This window comes from Malaclemys terrapin, chromosome 8, assembly GCF_027887155.1.
Source record: "Malaclemys terrapin pileata isolate rMalTer1 chromosome 8, rMalTer1.hap1, whole genome shotgun sequence".
Taxonomy (NCBI): domain Eukaryota; kingdom Metazoa; phylum Chordata; order Testudines; family Emydidae; genus Malaclemys; species Malaclemys terrapin.
The window spans coordinates 31,957,678-31,975,611 of NC_071512.1; the positions used below are offsets into that span (position 1 = coordinate 31,957,678).

A 17,934-nucleotide genomic window follows, 5' to 3' on the forward strand; every position below is an offset into this window, starting at 1 on the left:
CACCCTCAGGCTGCCCCTCTGCAACCCCCATACCTAAATGGGCCTAGGACCAGGCCCCACAGCCTGGGAAGTTGCTGGCCTAAGGCTTCCCAGCCCCCAAGGCCTTTCTGCAGCCCTGCCTCACTCTAGGTTCCCAGATGAGTTCCCTACAGCCAGGCCTATCTCTCTCTCTTCTGTCAGAGGGAGACTCCTCTGCTCTGGCTACCCTGGCCTTCTTATAAGGCTGAGTGGCTCAGTTTGGGGCGTGGCCCCAGCTGCAGCCACTTCCCCAATCAGCCAGGGTTTTGCCCCTTTACACAACCCCAGCCCTCTGCAGGGCTTTTCCAACCCCTTCAGGGCTGAAGCAGGCGTTCACCCTGCTACACTACCGTATGAGGAGAGATTAATAAGAGTAGGACTTTTCATCTTGGAAAAGAGACGACTATGGGGGGATATGATAGAGGTCTATAAAATCATGACGGGTATGGAGAACGTAAATAAGGAAGTGTTATTTACTCCTTCTGATAACACAAGAACTAGGGATTGCCCAATGAAATTAATAGAAGCAGGTTTAGAACAAACAAAAGGAAGTATTTTTTTTCACACAACGCACAGTCAACCTGTGGAACTCCTTGTCAGAGGATGTTGTGAAGGCCATGACTATAACGGGGTTCAAAAAAGAACTAGATAAATTCATGGAGGATAGGTCAATTAACGGCTATTAGCCAGGATGGGCAAGGATGGTGTCCCTAGCCTCTATTTGCCAGAAGCTGGGAATGGGTGACAGGGGATGGATCACTTGATGATTACTTGTTCTGTTCATTCCCTCTGGGGCACCTGGCATTGGCCACTGTCAGAAGACAGGATACTTGGCTAGATGGACCTTTGGTCTGACCTAGTGTGGCCATTCTTATGTTCTTATGTCTATCAATCATAATGACAGGGAAGAAACCGCAGGTAGTTCTTTTACCAAACTAAATCTAGCTCTACCCAAAATTTCTCCTCCTTCCCTTAACCCACCAAGATAAAAGAAATTGTCTAAAATATATTTCTGCTACCCTACATACACATTTGACTGAAGTACAAAATACCCTAATAGGGACAATGAATTTCTTATGGTTGCAAAGGCCTATGAAAAAGGCAACAAATGGAGTTGAGCATTATTTGGAATTATTTCACTTAAGGTTAAAAAACAAACAATAGAAGCCAATAAGTCATTATAATACTAGTGCAGTATTAATGTGAATGAGGTACTGGGAAGCTTGAAAATGCAGACTGTCATCAGATGGTCTGACTCATGTGGTATTTTTGGGACCTACTGTTTATAGATTAGTAAGTGTCTTATAGTTCTGACTACTATGGCACACAACCTCCAAGTAGCAAAAGTTTTAGATTTTGGGGCAGTGAATTTGGAGAGAAAGAACTCTTCCAAAGACTATCTCAACATACCAGACAAGCTAAAGGCTAGATTCTGGTTTCACACTAATGTAAACCAGCGGTAACATATGCCATCGAGGTTAAGGAAGTTACACCAGTGTCAAACCAATATGCGGTCAAACTTATGACCAACAGGTCTAACACAAAATCCTCTCAATAAGAACCCCTTACAGATATTGTTCTGTGATAAGTGTGGGTAAAAGATTCCATTTTAATGGTGACCACTATAGTTGGGACAATTTTATAACAGCAAAAATTTTAAAATAATACAGTGATATGTTGTGACTGTGTGTGGTCAAGACAAGTAAGGAAAGGTTTAGGTAAAAATATGCAGCTAAATGGTCTTGAGCAGGTCGAGGGTCTCTGAGTCAGCAATGTTCAGCTTGGGAAGACCTCCAGTGAGACCAACACAAAAAGAGCAAGTAACCATCATGTGTGCCACATGCTCCACCTCACCACAGATGCACAGTGGATGTCCTGGATGTCCCAGGCATGGTCAGTTTTGGCACAGCAATCCATGTTGCACCTGACCCTGTTAAATTAGCTCCAGAGGCAACATGGGAGCTCAAAGCCAGGTATGCAGGACAGAGACTGTGTACTGGAATTGTCCAAGGCTGTCTTCATCTTGTGTCAACATAGCTTTGGGCTAGTAGTAACAAAAAGTATGGTAATCCCTATCTGGATGAGGATGGGGCGATTCTGGCTATGTGGGAAACTTCCAAAAACCCTTCAGGTGGCTCGTAGATGGTGATCTCCAACACAAGTGATCCAGTTGAGGTCAAGGAAGTAGCCCTGGTTCCAGTGGGCAGAGTGAAAAGTTGCTGGTTTCCTAGGTTACAAACTGTCTGTACTGGGCTATCTTGTTATCACTTCAAAAGTTTTTTTTCTCTTACTTAATTGGCCTCTCAGAGTTGGTAAGACAACTCCCACCTGTTTATGCTCTCTGTATGTGTGTATATATATATCTCCTCAATATATGTTCCATTCTATATGCATCCGAAGAAGTGGGCTGTAGTCCACGAAAGCTTATGCTCTAATAAATCTGTTAGTCTCTAAGGTGCCAAAAGTACTCCTGTTCTTTTTGCTGGTTTCCTAGGGTCATGAAGAATGTGTAGTTGATTGAGAGAGGCCCAGTTTGCAAGGTCTATCCTATTTTGATCAGACTTTCTATAGCCCCAGGTGCTGTGGTACCTATTAAAGTCTCCAGAATAAACAGCAGGACTCGAGTGGTGGTAGAGCAGAAGCATGGCCTAATTAGTTAGAGAGCTTTTAGAAATTAGCCATTTTAACCTGATGTATCCTTATGATGTCACAGTAGTCAGACTCTCCAAATCAGCTAACTTGGATCTTACCTAAATGGCTTGGACATATTTTTCATGTAGGCAGTAGTTTGAGGTCAAAACCAGAGATTGTGAACTGACTGCTAATAGGGGAATTAATGGAGCATTTTGTGGCTAATAGGCTCTCAACATTCAACTGCAGTACCATAAGGGAACGGCCAACACTTATAGCATTGCCTTGTCCTTGTCAAGTAATACAGTAACCGAAATCCAATAAATTCAGTTCACTGGTTACAGCTTTGGTTTCACCCCAGGCTAACCACAGGGTGCACAATGACTGTAACTGCATGGTACCCCATACAGCGATCGGTCAAATTGAACTCAGTTTTCATCATAACAACACTTTGTAACCATAGCATCTTGCATTACAGGTCCTGTGAATGGGCTGGGCATCTCCTGATGGTCTTAAGTTACTCTGCAGCAGAGGTCTGCCCCAGTTTCCCCTCTCTTCAGGGCTTTCTCAATCAGACTATCAAAACAACTCTTCTTTGTTTCAGCTACACTCCACCCAGGGCTGGATTTTGGCCTCTCAGAGTTGGTAAGACAACTCCCACCTGTTTATGCTCTCTGTATGTGTGTATATATATCTCCTCAATATATGTTCCATTCTATATGCATCCGAAGAAGTGGGCTGTAGTCCACGAAAGCTTATGCTCTAATAAATTTGTTAGTCTCTAAGGTGTCACAAGTACTCCTGTTCTTCTTTTAACATAATGAAGTCATTCCAAAATAAAGTTTTGAAATCTCCATCCCGTTTGTATTCCCAGTCTTTCCTTGCTAGGGTCTCCCAGGCTTTTCCTGCATGGAGACTATTCGCTCCCAGCAGTCTCTCATAGCCACTTCATTCTGATTGTCCCATCCCCCTCTCTGCAGCTTCCTGCTGCCCTTAATAGGGGAATCAGGTCCTCCACACCCAGCTGGTTCTATTAATTCAACCACTTGTCCCATCTCATTTATGGCAGGCAGAGTGTATTGGATGTGACTGGCCAGCTCCAGGCCTCTAGCCATTAAAGGCCACTTTGTTACAGATACAAAGAGTCTTCCTCATAATATCATGCTTTTACCGAGGTGTAAACCTATAAAAAAATAAACATTTTCAGAAGTGGCCTCTAACTTTGGGGCTTTAATTCTTGGCTACACAATTTAACAGTTAGGTCCTGGCTTTCAGAAGTGATGAGTGCCTGCAGCACCCTCTGACTTCGAACTGGAGTTATAGGCATTTTTTTCTGAAGAGAAGGTCCTGTATCAGCTCTTTAAAGTTAGGTACCAAAAGAGGTACTCCCTCAACTTATCTGCCTTTAGATTTTTGTACTGATGCCCATCATTGTAGTGTCTGAGCAAACTGTTGGCTTAGATGTGCAGACCATGGTGCTTAGTGAACATCATGGTGTCTTTTTCTTTCCTTTTTGGTAATGGGAAGCTCTGCTTGGACTAGGGTGAGTTTGGTTTTTGAGTGACCATGGACAGTTGTTGTATTTTAAAATATATTCTGGTTATAGTGGAAATGCTTTGTTAAAGAGTAAGGTCTTGCAGTATGACCTAACAGTGATCAGAATCTGGATTTGTCTAATCACCTCTGGATATCTTGGATATTTGGCTTCGGTAACTTGCCCAGTGTCACACATTAGATCGTTGGCCAAAATGGGAATAGAACCTGTGAATTCCTGTCTCCCATTCTAATTTCTAGGCTGCACTGCCTTCCCTATATGTATTAATCCTGTTCCTCAGCCATCTTGTCCCCCCTCTTCCCTGCCCCCCAGGCCTCAGCTAACCAGATTAGAAACTTTTCATCAGCCACATCAGCCACCTGTGATCAATCCAATTAAACAGTACAATGTGCAGGGCACTGTTGTCATGTTGACTTTTAATTATGCGACTACCAGAACGTTTTCCTCAGAACCCTGACTGTTACGGAGTAATTAGGTGGAACATACTGGGATAGAACACTTTTTAGAAAAAGGCTTAAAATACTGAGTGTATTTATTAGACGCATTTACAAACCATTAGGAAGACAGCACAATGAAATAGTCATCTCCACTGGAAAGACAAGTTTATTGTTGTCCTCTGTAATCTTCATAATTACTGAGTGAAATAGTTTGCCTTGTTGAAGGATATAAATTGACAAACTGCAGTAATAAAATTTTGCTGAAAGACTCCAAGCACAGGTGCCTTCTGGTCACGTGGCTTTACCATACTTTTCATCTTCCTTTTGCAGGGCTCAGTGCAATCGCGTCATCTTTCAGTTGCATCTTGGTTATGAAGTGCTTTACTTTAATTAAAAGTATCAGCACTCTATTAGATTCCGCTTTCATTCAGTCCGTAATTAAGAACAAAAATAATGTTCTGAGCTGTTCGGCACATGCAGTAAGCAAAACAAATCATAAAGAACTGTACAAATCAACTGGTGGAGCCTTGCTGGTTGTTTTTACCTTTTTTCTTCATTATTCCATAAAAGTTGCACATACGTGGTAGTTTTCTTGTTGATGAGGTATATCAATCAGTGTGATGGAAGAGATTTTTTCATTCCCACTTTCTCTCTTTATTACCTCTTCTTAAAGTAAGAGTTGGAGTGAATATAGTGTGTTTGAAAAGATATATCTGGAGAACGCCCTTTCTTTCTTCATGTACATATTTACTTAACTTGCTGAACTGAGGCCATACAAGCAAGGAGAGCACAGAAAACAGTAGTACACATTTCCCCTGCAGCTGTGAAAGCTGTCTTCCAGTGTTAATTGCTAAGGACAAAAGGGATTTCTGTTAGATCCTTGGTCATTTTACTGATGCTGCCAACAAGGGAGTCAAGTGGTGTTGGCTTTTGATTTTTCTCCAATAGCGAATAGTCAGAGACTTACCAAATCATTTTATCTTTGGTAATATTACTTATTTTTTCCCCATTTTTCGAGACATTACCAGTTATTCCCACTTTAAATATATGGAATATCCTTCAAACAATAGAATATTTTCAAAATGCAAAACACTTCAAGTGTAATCACTGTAGATCATCAGCCATCAGCTGGAAATGATTATGGGCTGCTATTGACCCATGCTTGATTTGAATTCATCAGCATGGGTGAAAGACTCTTGATTACTCGTTCTATGCCTTTCTTTTGTAACTTCTTAAATATTTGTATCACCCCTTTCTATAAAATGGTGGCTTCCTGCTGTCAACATCTCTTTTAGGCTTCTATTTCAACTAATGAAAAATGTGCATCGGTTTTTAAAGAGTTAGCTGTTCCAATTATTTGCTTACATGGGTGGGGGGTGTTATTTAATTGTAGAGGTGGATCTTCTGCTAAGCCATTCTTTTTGTCTAGCACAATTTCACAATTTGAGTCAGTCAGCTAATGCCCATAGTAAATGAAATCTCTTCATACTGTTGTTACTTCAAAGAAGGAATATGTTAAGTGCAAGACATTTTTAACTGAAACCATTGTGTCCTAAAAGCAAAGGCAACTAGACAAATTGTGAACCAAAGCAGGGAATGAGATCCTCATTCTTTAAACTGCAGATTAATAGAGTATATTTGAGAGATTTACATTGCATATTGATCTTCAAATGAAACACAAAGAATTAATAGATAAGCAGAGTTCGAGCAATAACCAAAGTATTTGAAGCCCCTTTGTGCTGAATGATTAATACACTGTGTATATAACACTGAGCCAAACTGGTTTGTAGAAAAATAGGTGAGTACCTCTGAAGCAAAGACCAAGATGAATTAACTACAGACAGACTCCAAGCTCTTTCTATAGTATTTGTGAGCGCAAGTGGGCCCTGACTCAACACTAATTTAAGTCAATGGATGAACTTCCTCTGACTTCAATGGGCCTTGGATCAGGGCCATAGACCATTGTCACCCAACCTTTGTCATACTCCTTTCTAAACTTCTCCTTTCACAGTGTGTTAAGCAGGGATGCTGACTTGTGTAAATGTTTTTAAAGATACATGAAAGGAGATAAAAATCTAGATATATAACAGATGCAAAAACACACCTCAGGGTGAATATATAATGGATTCAAAGCAACCTCCACAAGCATCTCAATTCTATTTCCACGTGCTCAGGAGAAGTACACCTATGCTTTGCTTAGCAGATCATTTTATTGTAGTGTGGCATGCTCCCAATTTCAAAGCTAGCCCATGTTTTTATACCCTCATCGAAGTTTGGCTTCAAATCTTTACATGGCTTCTGTTGCCTCATAAAACATCCCAGAAATCCTTGTTTGCCCTCTTTTTAATGTTCAGCAAAATAAAACTGCATTTAAACTCAGACATATACATTGCAGACATAAAGGACTCTTTTCAATAAGTAACTTACAAATACTCAACTTCCGAAGGGTTTGTCCCAGTCTGGCTGCCTATTAAGGATATACTATGTATGGGTATTTTAGGGTGCCAGAAAATATTTTCCTCATTGTACAGTAAATAGGGCATGAAATGTCTCTTTTGTGTGTTGTACCTAAGGCCTTTCATTTTCAGTTTTTACTGTTTGTTTGTTTGTACAAAAAAAAATCCAGTTCTACAAAAGCTTTTTGTTTTTAATTACTGATTTTCATCTGAATTTTGGACCACTTGAGAATAAGAAATTAATGATTTTGTTAAGAAAATAAAATATGTTACATTAAGTAGATGTGTTAATTAGAAATTAGTCTGTCTTCCACTACATTGCCTTACTCTAACACACACATGCATACGCATACGTGTATGTACTGTTAAAATACAATTCATGAAATAAACCACAGAATTAACCTATTTTTACTTTCAATACTCTTATTTTCTCTATTTGTTCTTTCTGTCCTCCTGTCTCCCAATATTAACCCTGATATTTACCCAGAAAACTGAAGTTAATTTTTGTACTGATTTTTAACCCATTTTTAAATTTTTGTAACAAGCACGGTTAAATTCCTGGGACATTTTAAACAAAATAAAAACCAAAAATGAAGGGCCTTAGTTATATCAGACTATCCCATGTCCTGATCTGTCACTTAGGCCCCATCTACTCAGGAGGAAATGGTGCTTGTTCTGATGAAGTTAGCTCAGTCTAGATGTTTAAACTGTGTCTACATGGGTGTTTAAGAGTTGGGGGTGGAAGTAGGGATGGGGGTTCAGTAGTGTTAAGCTAATTTGATTGAAAAAAGCAGGTTTTTCCCCTATAAACAGGACCATTGGTATGTCTAAACTACTTTGTGGTCCTGTTTTAACTTGAATTAATGGATTGCCAATTAACCGAAGCTAGTTGACATGATTGGAAATACTAATCTAGGCTCTCCATAAACATTTATTACCCATGCTGAGTCCTAGGATAAATCACAAATGCTTGTGAGGTATCTAGACTGGCATTTACAATCATGTCAACTCAAATTAATTGACAAATGACTTGAATTGTAACAGGTCTATACACTTATCTAGACAAACTTTACATAAATAATGTAACAGTGGCTATTTTCTGGTTGACTTACCTTGTGACAGACTACAGATTTATACTCCTTTTTCGGGGGGGAGAGAGAAGCATTTTCTTAAATGTTCAGTAAAATAACTTATTAAAAGATTTTTCAAATTCAGCAGCTGACATTCAAGGCAATTTAACTGAATGCTAATGAACCCTTCCTCAAAGCTAGTATTCCCATTCTAGGTTGACATTTTTGACTCTTCTTATGAAGTCTCACATAATGCCAACTTAGTATTCTGAGGGGATGCTTCATCCTGAGAGTGTGCTTTATGTAAGTGAAAAAACAAGTGCTAGATATTGTACTGGGATCTCATGCTAGAAGAATGAGATGAATCATTGCAAAATTTCCTTTTTAATAAAGGAAAGAAAAGAACTTGGAGCTTTTAAAATGAATGCTATATTCACTCAGGAATGAATTAGTTCTGCTTGTTTGTCTTATTCCCATGAAATGAACATTACTGAAAAGTGTAAAGCTTATATAAGCATTCTTCCAATATTGGGGAGAGACAATTTGCAAACTTCTGCAGCATGTGATGCTACAGGTAATAAACAACATTCCTCCTCCCCCACATAAACTTGTAGCTGTTGTTGTAAGTACAGGACAATTACACAGCCAGATTTTGTTAACTGAGCATTTTATCATAGGTCACATATTAAATGTTGCCCATTAGTGAGTAAAAGGCAATACCATCTATGACTGTTTGGTGAACTGTGTATGAATGTGACAGAGTGGCCCAATGCTTTGTGGGATTGTGTATGTAAAGGGAGGAGTTTTTCCTCCTTTCTTTCAAAAGTTGCTGTAGTCCTTAAAACTCTTACACTGAATGTGATATGAATGGAGTATGAAAGATCATCTTGTCTTCATTTACTTCCCTCTCTACTTTATATCTGTCTATGCTGCAGCACTTCTCTGTTCCAGTACCTTTTTCAATTTCTTTTGGGAATCAAATGAGCACCAGGGAGTGTGCTGACACCTGGGAATCAGTTGAATTGCTTTACCGACAATTAGCCAGGAAAAAAAAAACGGGCTAATTGCCCTGATTTAATCCTGAAAGGCCAGGTAAGGTTGTTGAAGAAACCAGTCTGGGGCCAATCAGGAGAGAAAAACAGCCATATAAAAACAGCTTTCTTGAGTTTGGGGGTGGCCAATTTAACAGCTACAAGCATTCTGACCCTGAATACTGGGGTAGCTCAGCATCATGTGCTGGGGCTTCTATGCCTTGGGGACTGCTGACTGGAAATCTGAATTTTGATTCTGGGGGTTAGCATTTGGAATGTGTTGTACATGTCCTTTCCCAGCTTGAGAAAGGATGAATAAAACTTTAATAAAACTTGAGAGAGGGAAGCAACTGTTACTTGCTTTTATTAAAGCAAGACCCACCACTTGAAGCAGGGACATAAGGTGGTCTGACTCCAATTACCAGTCTGTACTCATCTTAGGATGACCAGATAGCAAGTGTGAAAATTGGGATGGGATGGGGGGAAATAGGTATCTACATAAAACAAAGCCCCAAATATTGGGATCTGGTCAAACTAACTCATCTCAGTCTGCTCCCACCATCATCATCATGTTCCTATTATGCCTCTGGTGTTTAGGGCAGTGACGAAGCTCCTCCACTCCTGTCTGTTTCTGGCAAGTCTTTCAATGGTTCCCCAGCTGTGCCCAGGTTTTTCAGCTTGGCTTCCACAGCTCTTTGCCATGTTGTTTTCGGGCGACCTCGTTTTCACTTGCCTTCAGGTGTCCATCTTATTACTACTCTGCTGATGGAATTGGTTTCCACCGAAGCACATGACTGATCCATAAGCACATGACTGATCCATCTACAATGCCCCCTGGCAATGATGGTGCTCAGATCCTCTTGGCTGCACTGTGTCAATAGCTCTTGGTTTGAGATTGTTCTGGGCCAAAAGATACGGAGGATTTTTCTGAGGCAGGATAGATGGAATGAAGACAGTTTGGACATGTCATACTTTCTCATTCTCCAGCATTCTGCACTATAAAGTAGTGTTGAAAGTACGCAGCTCTGATAAATCTTGAGTTTGGTTTTGGTGTTGTATTTTGATGATTTCCAGACTGTATTTAAGCTCCTGATGGTGTTCCTGGCTTTATTGATTTTGTCCCAGGTGTCCTGGCTTTTTCACCATTCTGGCCGATGGTGCTGCCCAAGTATGTGAATGTTTTTACATTGGTGAGAACATAATCCTCTATCCATACCGATGATGGTGAGGCAATATTAAAGGTCATGATATCTGTCTTATTGTGGTTGATTTTCAGTCCAGTTTGCTGGCTGAATGCGTTGAGTCGAGTTGTTTTTTCTTGTATATGTTGTTGGGTATGTGATAGGAGAGCGTCATCATCTGCGAAGTCCAGGTCTTCAAAGGATGAGAAGAGTGTCCATTTAATGCCTCTTTGCATGTCTTCTGTTGTACACCACATTACCCAGTCGATGGCAATTGCTGAACAGGGAGCCACCTAAAGAGGAAGCAAACATCCAGGAGGCAGAAGAAGATCTCGATATCAACACAGACACCCCAGCTAAGGAAAAGATCATTCAAGCCATCAAGTCCTTAAAAAATGGGAAAGTTCCTGGCAAGAATAACTTGAATGCAGAATTGTTCAAGGTAAATCCTAAATTAGCAGCATCTATTTACATCAGTCTGAGAAAGGGAAAAAGTGCCAGATGAGTGGATCAGTGGGTCTATAGTGAAGATACCAAAGAAAGGAATTCTCAGTTATTGTAATAACTAGCATGGTATCACACTTTTATCCGTGCCAAGCAAAGTATTGTGTAAGTTCATAGCCCAGCGTATATCAGAGGCAGCTGATAGTGTTCTCAGAAAAGAGCAAGCTGGTTTTCGGAAAGGGCGTGGATGCACAGATCAGATCATCACTCTACGAAACATAATAGAACAGTGCTTAGAGTGGCAACGGCAACTCTACATAACTTTCATAGACTTTGAGAAGGCTTTTGATAGCATTCATAGGACCAGCCTATGGCACATTCTGCGGGCATATGAAATTCCTTTCCGTATAATCAACGTCATCAAAAGTTTCTATTTCAACTTTACATGCAGTGTTGATCAGAGTGAGCTCAGTACTGAAGTCAAAACAGGAGTACACCATGGGTGTGTCATGTCTGCAATCCTCTTCAACATTGCCATTGACTGAGTAATGCGGCGTACAACAGAAGTCTGCTCCCATAGCTGGAGCTAATTCACATCACTGTTGAAAGTCTCAGCAAAGAGGCCAAGGACTGAAATAGCCATACGCAGACTTTGCTAAACATTTAATCTAGGATTTTTAAAAGCCTAACAGTGTCATGATAGGAAGTAAGAAAGATGCCTGTTCATTGTTATGTGCCTAGTAAAATTTGAATTAAAGCTCAACTGTCAGTGTGATATATAGTCCCCTCCAGATTTCCTGGATGAGAAGTTTAAAGAAACACTGTTACTAAAAAATGTGTGCCTAGTTCAAAGGCTAATTGGCCTCAGACAACTGCCATTTATAAGTAGACATGATGGCTTGTGGTTTTGATGTAGCAGTGGAGGATGATCTCTGATGGGATACAGGAAATCAGCCCTGTAAGGGTGAGTAGTCATAATTTGTCTGGGGAGGTAGAATCACTTGGGCAATGATCTGAAGAATCTATTTACAGTTTGTGAATTCTGTTTGATATTAGAGGCTCTTTAAGTGTGTTTTGTGTCAGACTTCAAATTCTATATTGAATGTGGGGCTTGCAGACTTTTCTGTTGTCCTTCTACCTCCCTCCTGTACTGAAATTCCAAAGGATGGTGGCAGAGGGAGAATAATGGTTCTCTCTTCACATAGAAGCATGCTTGGATAAAGACTTGACTGACACCCAGAGGAATCAGTCTGCCCAGGTGGGCTGATAACTAAACAATGGGTCACATGGTGAAGGACTCTGATAACCTGATGAGACTGAACAAAGGGACACCTTACAAAGGGGCTGGGTGGTTATAAAAGAGAGGGTCCCTCACCAGTTATTTGGAGGAGAGCAGAAGCAGAAGCAGAGAAAGGTTGGACAGGTGAGCAAAAGGGCACTGACTGTAAAGATCTTAGTCATGATTCTGAAGAGAAGCCATGTGCAAGAGGGGGAACCAGAGTGGTGAGGAAACTGAGGCTAGACATGCAAATAGGTATGTTTTCTGTTTTGTCTAGAATTATATCTTTCTTGTGCTAGCTAAGTTCAGTATTTGTGTTTAAAATCCTGTGCAAAGCCTGTGTGTCTGTTTGCTTTCACTGTCATGTGTCCCTGAAGAGGTAAACTGTAAACCCAGAGAACCCATAATGTGGAATTCTAGGAAAGATTGTGCTTAAGCTACAATGGAGTCTGGCAGTGGTGAGCAGCACTGATCCCAGGGACTAGTCCAGGGGTCAGCAACGTTTGGCACGCGGCTCGCCAGGGTAAGCACCCTAGCGGGCCGGGTCAGTTTATTTACCTGCTGACGCGGCAGGTTCGGCCGATCGCGGCCCCCACTGGCCGCGGTTCGCCATCCCGGGCCATTGGGGGCGGCGGAAAGCTGCGGCCAGCACATCCCTCGCCTGCGCCACTTCCCGCTGCCCCCATTGGCCCGGGACGGCGAACCGCGGCCAGTGTGGGCCGTGATCGGCCGAACCTGCCGCGTCAGCAGGTAAATAAACTGGCCCGGCCCGCTAGGGTGCTTACCCTGGCGAGCCGTGTGCCAAACGTTGCCGACTCCTGGACTAGTCAGTTGGACCACTGTTCTCAGCTCTAAGGATGGGCTTCTAGACACAGGATCTTCATCCAGAGAGCATCCTCTAGAGACCCAAAGCTGAGACAAATCCTGGGATCTGTTCATACTAAGGAGGCATAGAGTACACAGGCCTAGTGAGATGGGCCCCAAACACAACAGCCTGGTGAATGTTCAGCCAGGGATAGCTCTGTGGGCAGTGAGGGGGAGAGAGAAACACAACTTATTTATCTAATTTCTGGAATTTTCAAATGTATCCCTGTGAATGCTCTCCATAATGCTCCTTTCTTGACCTTCTCGCTTTTATCTATACCCCCGGCCCTAACAATCTCTGAGAAGCACTAGTGAGATTATTGGGGAAGATAGCACTAAACTCTTCTAAAGAGGTCTACTGAGGTTCAGAGAAACTCTTCAGAATTTTCTTCATCAAATAGAAGACCCCACCCACTAAACGAATGAAGAGCATGGTCTAATAAATAAGATTTTAGCACTCAAATTCAAGAGACCTGAGTTCTTTTTTCTGGGTCTGCCAGTCAGAATTGATCAGCAACCATGGGCAAATAAGATAGGTCTCTAATTTTAAAGGTGTTCACTCATTACGGGTTCCTCAATTTTGGGGTGATCATCTTAAATTTATTCTGAAACAGCTGCTAGTGCAGAATTTGGTGCCTTGCCTGCTAAATGGTGTAACAAATATTGCAACCGAATGCAGTATTTTTTGAGGAACATATTATATTAAGTTGTAAACGTCCGGTGCGGGGGTCGGGCCCTCTCAGGGGCCGTCGGGGGCCAGGCCGCCTCACTACACGGCCTGGATCGGTCTCAGGGTTCCGCCCCTCTGGCAGGGACTAGGCCAAAGGTACACGGCCTCTGCAATGAGCTCCTGCTCTCCGTCAGGGTCCGGCAGTAACTCAGGCCCGGGCTCCGGTCCTCACTGCCGGAGCTGGGGATTACAAAGTCAGTCAAGCCCCCGCGCTAGCTCAGGGCGGGGCAATAAACAATAGTTCGGGCGCTCAGCTCCGTGGATCCGGAGCCGAGCCCTGACAAACTCAGGACGTCCCAGGCCCTTATTCAGGGGAGGGCAACCCCCAATAGTCCAGGGCGCTCAGAACCTTCCTTCAGGCTGAGCAATAAAGTCAGGAGTTCAGGCCCGGCCCTCAATCAGGGCGGGGCAGCACACAATAGTCCAGGGGGCTCAGAACCTTCCTTCAGGCTGAGCAGTAAAGTCAGGGGTTCAGGCCCGGCCCTCAATCAGGGCGGGGCAACAAACAATAGTCCAGGGGGCTCAGGACCTTCCTTCAGGCTGAGCAGTAAAGTCAGGGGTTCAGGCCCGGCCCTCAATCAGGGCGGGGCAGCACACAATAGTCCAGGGGGCTCAGAACCTTCCTTCAGGCTGAGCAGTAAAGTCAGGGGTTCAGGCCCGGCCCTCAGTCAGGGCGGGGCAGCACACAATAGTCCAGGGGCTCAGGACCTTCCTTCAGGCTGAGCCCAGGCAGGGTTAGTAGCCCCAGGCCCTCAGTCAGGGCGGGGCAACAAACAATAGTTCAGGGGCTCAGGACCCTCCTTCAGGCTGAGCCCAGACAAAGTTAGTAGGCCCAGGCCCTCAGTCAGGGCGGGGCAACAAACAATAGTTCAGGGGTTCGGGTTCAGGTCTGGGTATCAGGAGCTGAGCACGGACAAACTCGGGACGCCCCAGACCCTCAGTCAGGGTGGGGCAACAAGCACTCGTTCAGGGCAGCAAGCAATAGCTCAGTGGCGGTGCCAGAGCGCTGGCTGGAGGGGGAGACTGCCACCCGTTAAGTGGGGTGGCAGGGGGGACACAGGCCCACCCACTCCACTGTGTCCCAGCCCGGGGCCCTAAGAGCGGCAGTCAGTCTGCCGCTATGTTGGTGGGGTCCTGACCGCAACACACCAACATGGGTTCGCTCTCTGTTGTAGCTAGACTGGGGTCAGCTACCCCCGGGCTGATTTCCATTTCCTCCTCCATTTGTACCTGCTCCCCGCTGGGCTCGGCAGCGGGGTCCCACACCATGGGTTCCTCACTTCGCAGAGGGTCGTCCGGGTCGGGTTGCTCCTCCGGTCTCCGGTCAGGGGGGCGCTCGGGCCCCTCCTCGGGGTACCGTGCTCGGGGCCAGGGTGGCCAGTCTACCTCGGGGTACCTTGCTTGGGGAAGGCTTGGCCAATCCGCGTCGGGGTACCTGGCTCTGGGGAGGTCCGGTCGGTCGGTGTCCGGGTATCTGGCTCTGGGGCAGCTCGGTCCGTCCGTGTCCGGGTACCTGGCTCTGGGAAGCCTTGGTCTCGCCGGAGCTCGCACCGGCACGTCTGGCCTCTCCGGCTGCTGGGCTCTAACTGAGGGCTGGGGCCTGGCTCTTATACTTCCTGTCCCGCCCCTTGACTTCCGGGGGGCGGGAACAGGTGGCGGTGGCTCCGCCCACTTGGGTGCCAATTCAGGCTCCTCTCCCTCAGGGGCCGTCGGGAGCCGGCTGGAGTTTTCTGTGCTCCCTTCTCCCTCCGTCCTCCCTGGCCCCTTTCTGCTGCTGCTGTTGCTGCTTTTGCTGCCGCTGCTGCTGCTGCGTGCGTGAGTGAGGAGTGCGGAGGGGGGGGCCTTGGCGGCCTGCCCCCCCCCTCGCCCTCGCCTCCGGAGGGAGAAGCATCGGCCCCCCAACGCCAACACCGATACCATCTGGGGGCCCACCCGCCTGCTTGCTTGCCTGCCTGGCCGGTTGCCCGGCCGGCTGACTGCCGCTCGCTGCTGCTGCTGTTCCTGTGTGGGAGCCGCTGCCTCCGTCGCGGAGTGCGAAGAGACTGCGTCCCTGGTTCGGGAGATTGTGGAGGGGGTTGTTTGAGGACTGTGTTTTGAGTGACTTTGCCATCTTTGCTCCTGGGGTGGTGGTGCCCCCAGTCGCGTTAGGAGTGTGGACGGTACTGAGCCTCTCGTTTGTAATTCCTCGGACTGGAAGCCGTCGCTTGCCAGGAAGCTCCGAGGTCGACTTGGGATCCTGCTGTCCCGTCCCCCGTAGCGGACTGTTGAAGGGGGTGCGGGGGGGGTGCGGTGCCCCCCCCCTTCGTTCATCTACTCCCCCTCTACCACCACCCCCACCGCCGACAGCTGCCCACAACCCCTCCACCGCCCCGCGTGCCACCTGGACCTGCTTTTCGCCCCTCGGCAGGGCTGTTTGCTCCCCCCGCCATTTCCATCGTCCGGGACTGTTTACTTGCAGCAGTGAACGGCGGAGCCTGCGCTTCGCGAACGCTGTGGGTGCACCTTTTCCTTCGCCCTGGACTTCTCCTGCCCCCCAACTACGTTTCGCTGGTGGGGTCCCCTCCCTGTAGCCCCCTTTGTATTAGTTGGCCCTACCCTACCCCCCTCCTTTTGAGCCCCTTCGGTTTATTTTGTTTGGTGCCCATTCCCCCCCCCCTCGGTTCCTAGCCTGCTGGCTGTGTTCCCGGCCCTGTCCTTGGGCTGCGGCTGGCTGGAGTTTTTCCTCCTACCCCTCCTTGTCCTTGGGCTGCAGCTGGCTGGACATTCCATTCTGTTTCCGAGCCGCTGCTCCGGTGCACCCCCCCCTTCGCCCCCCCCGCGCGCGCTTGTGCCCCCGTTTTGTTGCCCCCTCCCCTTTTGCACTGTTCACCCCCCCCCCCTTTGTGTTGTCTTTTGCCTAGAGGGGAGGAGCGGCTGCAGGTTGTGATGGCGGGGGACTCTGCCCCTGCCCCTGCCCCGTCGTCCCCGCCCACCCCAGTGGCCGGCCCCTCGGCTGGCCCTGTCCCGGATACCGCCGCTGCCACGGCTGCCCCCTCCACCGGCAGGAAGGGCCAAGGGAGGAAGAAGGGCAAGGGCCCCGCCCGTGGAGCCAGACCTCCTGCGGGCAGGGCTACGGTCCCCGCTGCGGCCCCAACACCGGCCGCGGCCCCTCCCTCTCCTGCCGTCCCTTCCACCAGCTCTGGTGGCGCTCCACCTCCGGCCCCCAGAGCATACGCCCAGGTGGCCGCCGCCTCTTTGCGTGCCGCCCCGTCGTCCGCCCCGACCGCCGCCTTTGGGCCTGTCCCTGGTGACCACGGCCCCTTCCCCTCGCTGACTAGGAGGCATGGCGTCCGTTGCCATTTGGTGCCTGCCTCGCCCCACATTGAGACCTATGTGCGGGCCTTGGCGAGGGTGGTGGGGCCTACGGCCATCGTGGCGGCCTCCAAGATGTACGGGAAGGCCGTGTTCTTCCTGGCGTCGGTGGCCGCTGCGCAGGAGGCGGTGGAACGAGGCCTGGCGGTGGGAGGCGTGTTTGTGCCCTTGGAACCCCTGGAGGACCTGGGCGTACGGGTGCTCTTGACCTCCGTCCCGCCCTACCTCCCCAACGCCGCCCTGTTGCCGGCCCTCTCCACCCTGGGGAAGCCCATTTCCATTCTGAGCTCTCTCTCATTGGGCTGTAAGGACCCTGCCCTCCGGCACATCCTGTCTTTCCGCCGGCAGGTCCAGCTTCAGCTGCCACCGGCGGCGGGTGCCGGAGTGGCGCTCAAGGGGTCCTTCCTGGTGCCCTACCGGGGGGTCCATTATCGGGTCCACTATTCGACGGGGGAGGCCCGGTGCTTCCTCTGCCGGGCGCCGGGGCATGTCCGGAGGGACTGTCCCCTGGCCCGGCCTGGAGGGGCGTCCGAGACCCCCGGGGCCCGGGAGGGTGCCGGCCCTGTCATCGCCGGCAACCCTGGCGGTTCGGACACTGCTGCTGCCGCCGCCCCTCCTCCTTCTGCCGCGGTTCCCGCTCTGGCCGCGGAGACGGCCGGGCGGGCGGGCCTTGCCGTCGCCGACCCTGGATCGGCGGGGCATGTGGAGGAGAGGGCGGGGCGGCTTCCGCCGGCCGCGGGGAAGGGCCCGCCCCAGGGGGAGGTTTCCCTCGCCCCTGCTGTCCCTCCGACCCTGCCGCCCCGAGCCCCGGAGCCATCGCCCTTGCCCTCTGGCCCTGCCCCTGCTGACCGGCCCTCCACCTCCTCTTCCACCTCGGGGGGCTGGGT

General features: G+C 47.4%; 1 protein-coding gene across 1 annotated transcript in view; it reads left to right on the top strand.

The window, feature by feature from the left end:
* Positions 1 to 17,934, top strand: part of KCNIP1 (potassium voltage-gated channel interacting protein 1) — a 575,775-nt gene that overhangs the window by 382,959 nt on the left and 174,882 nt on the right. The gene's annotated exons all lie outside the window — the stretch shown is intronic.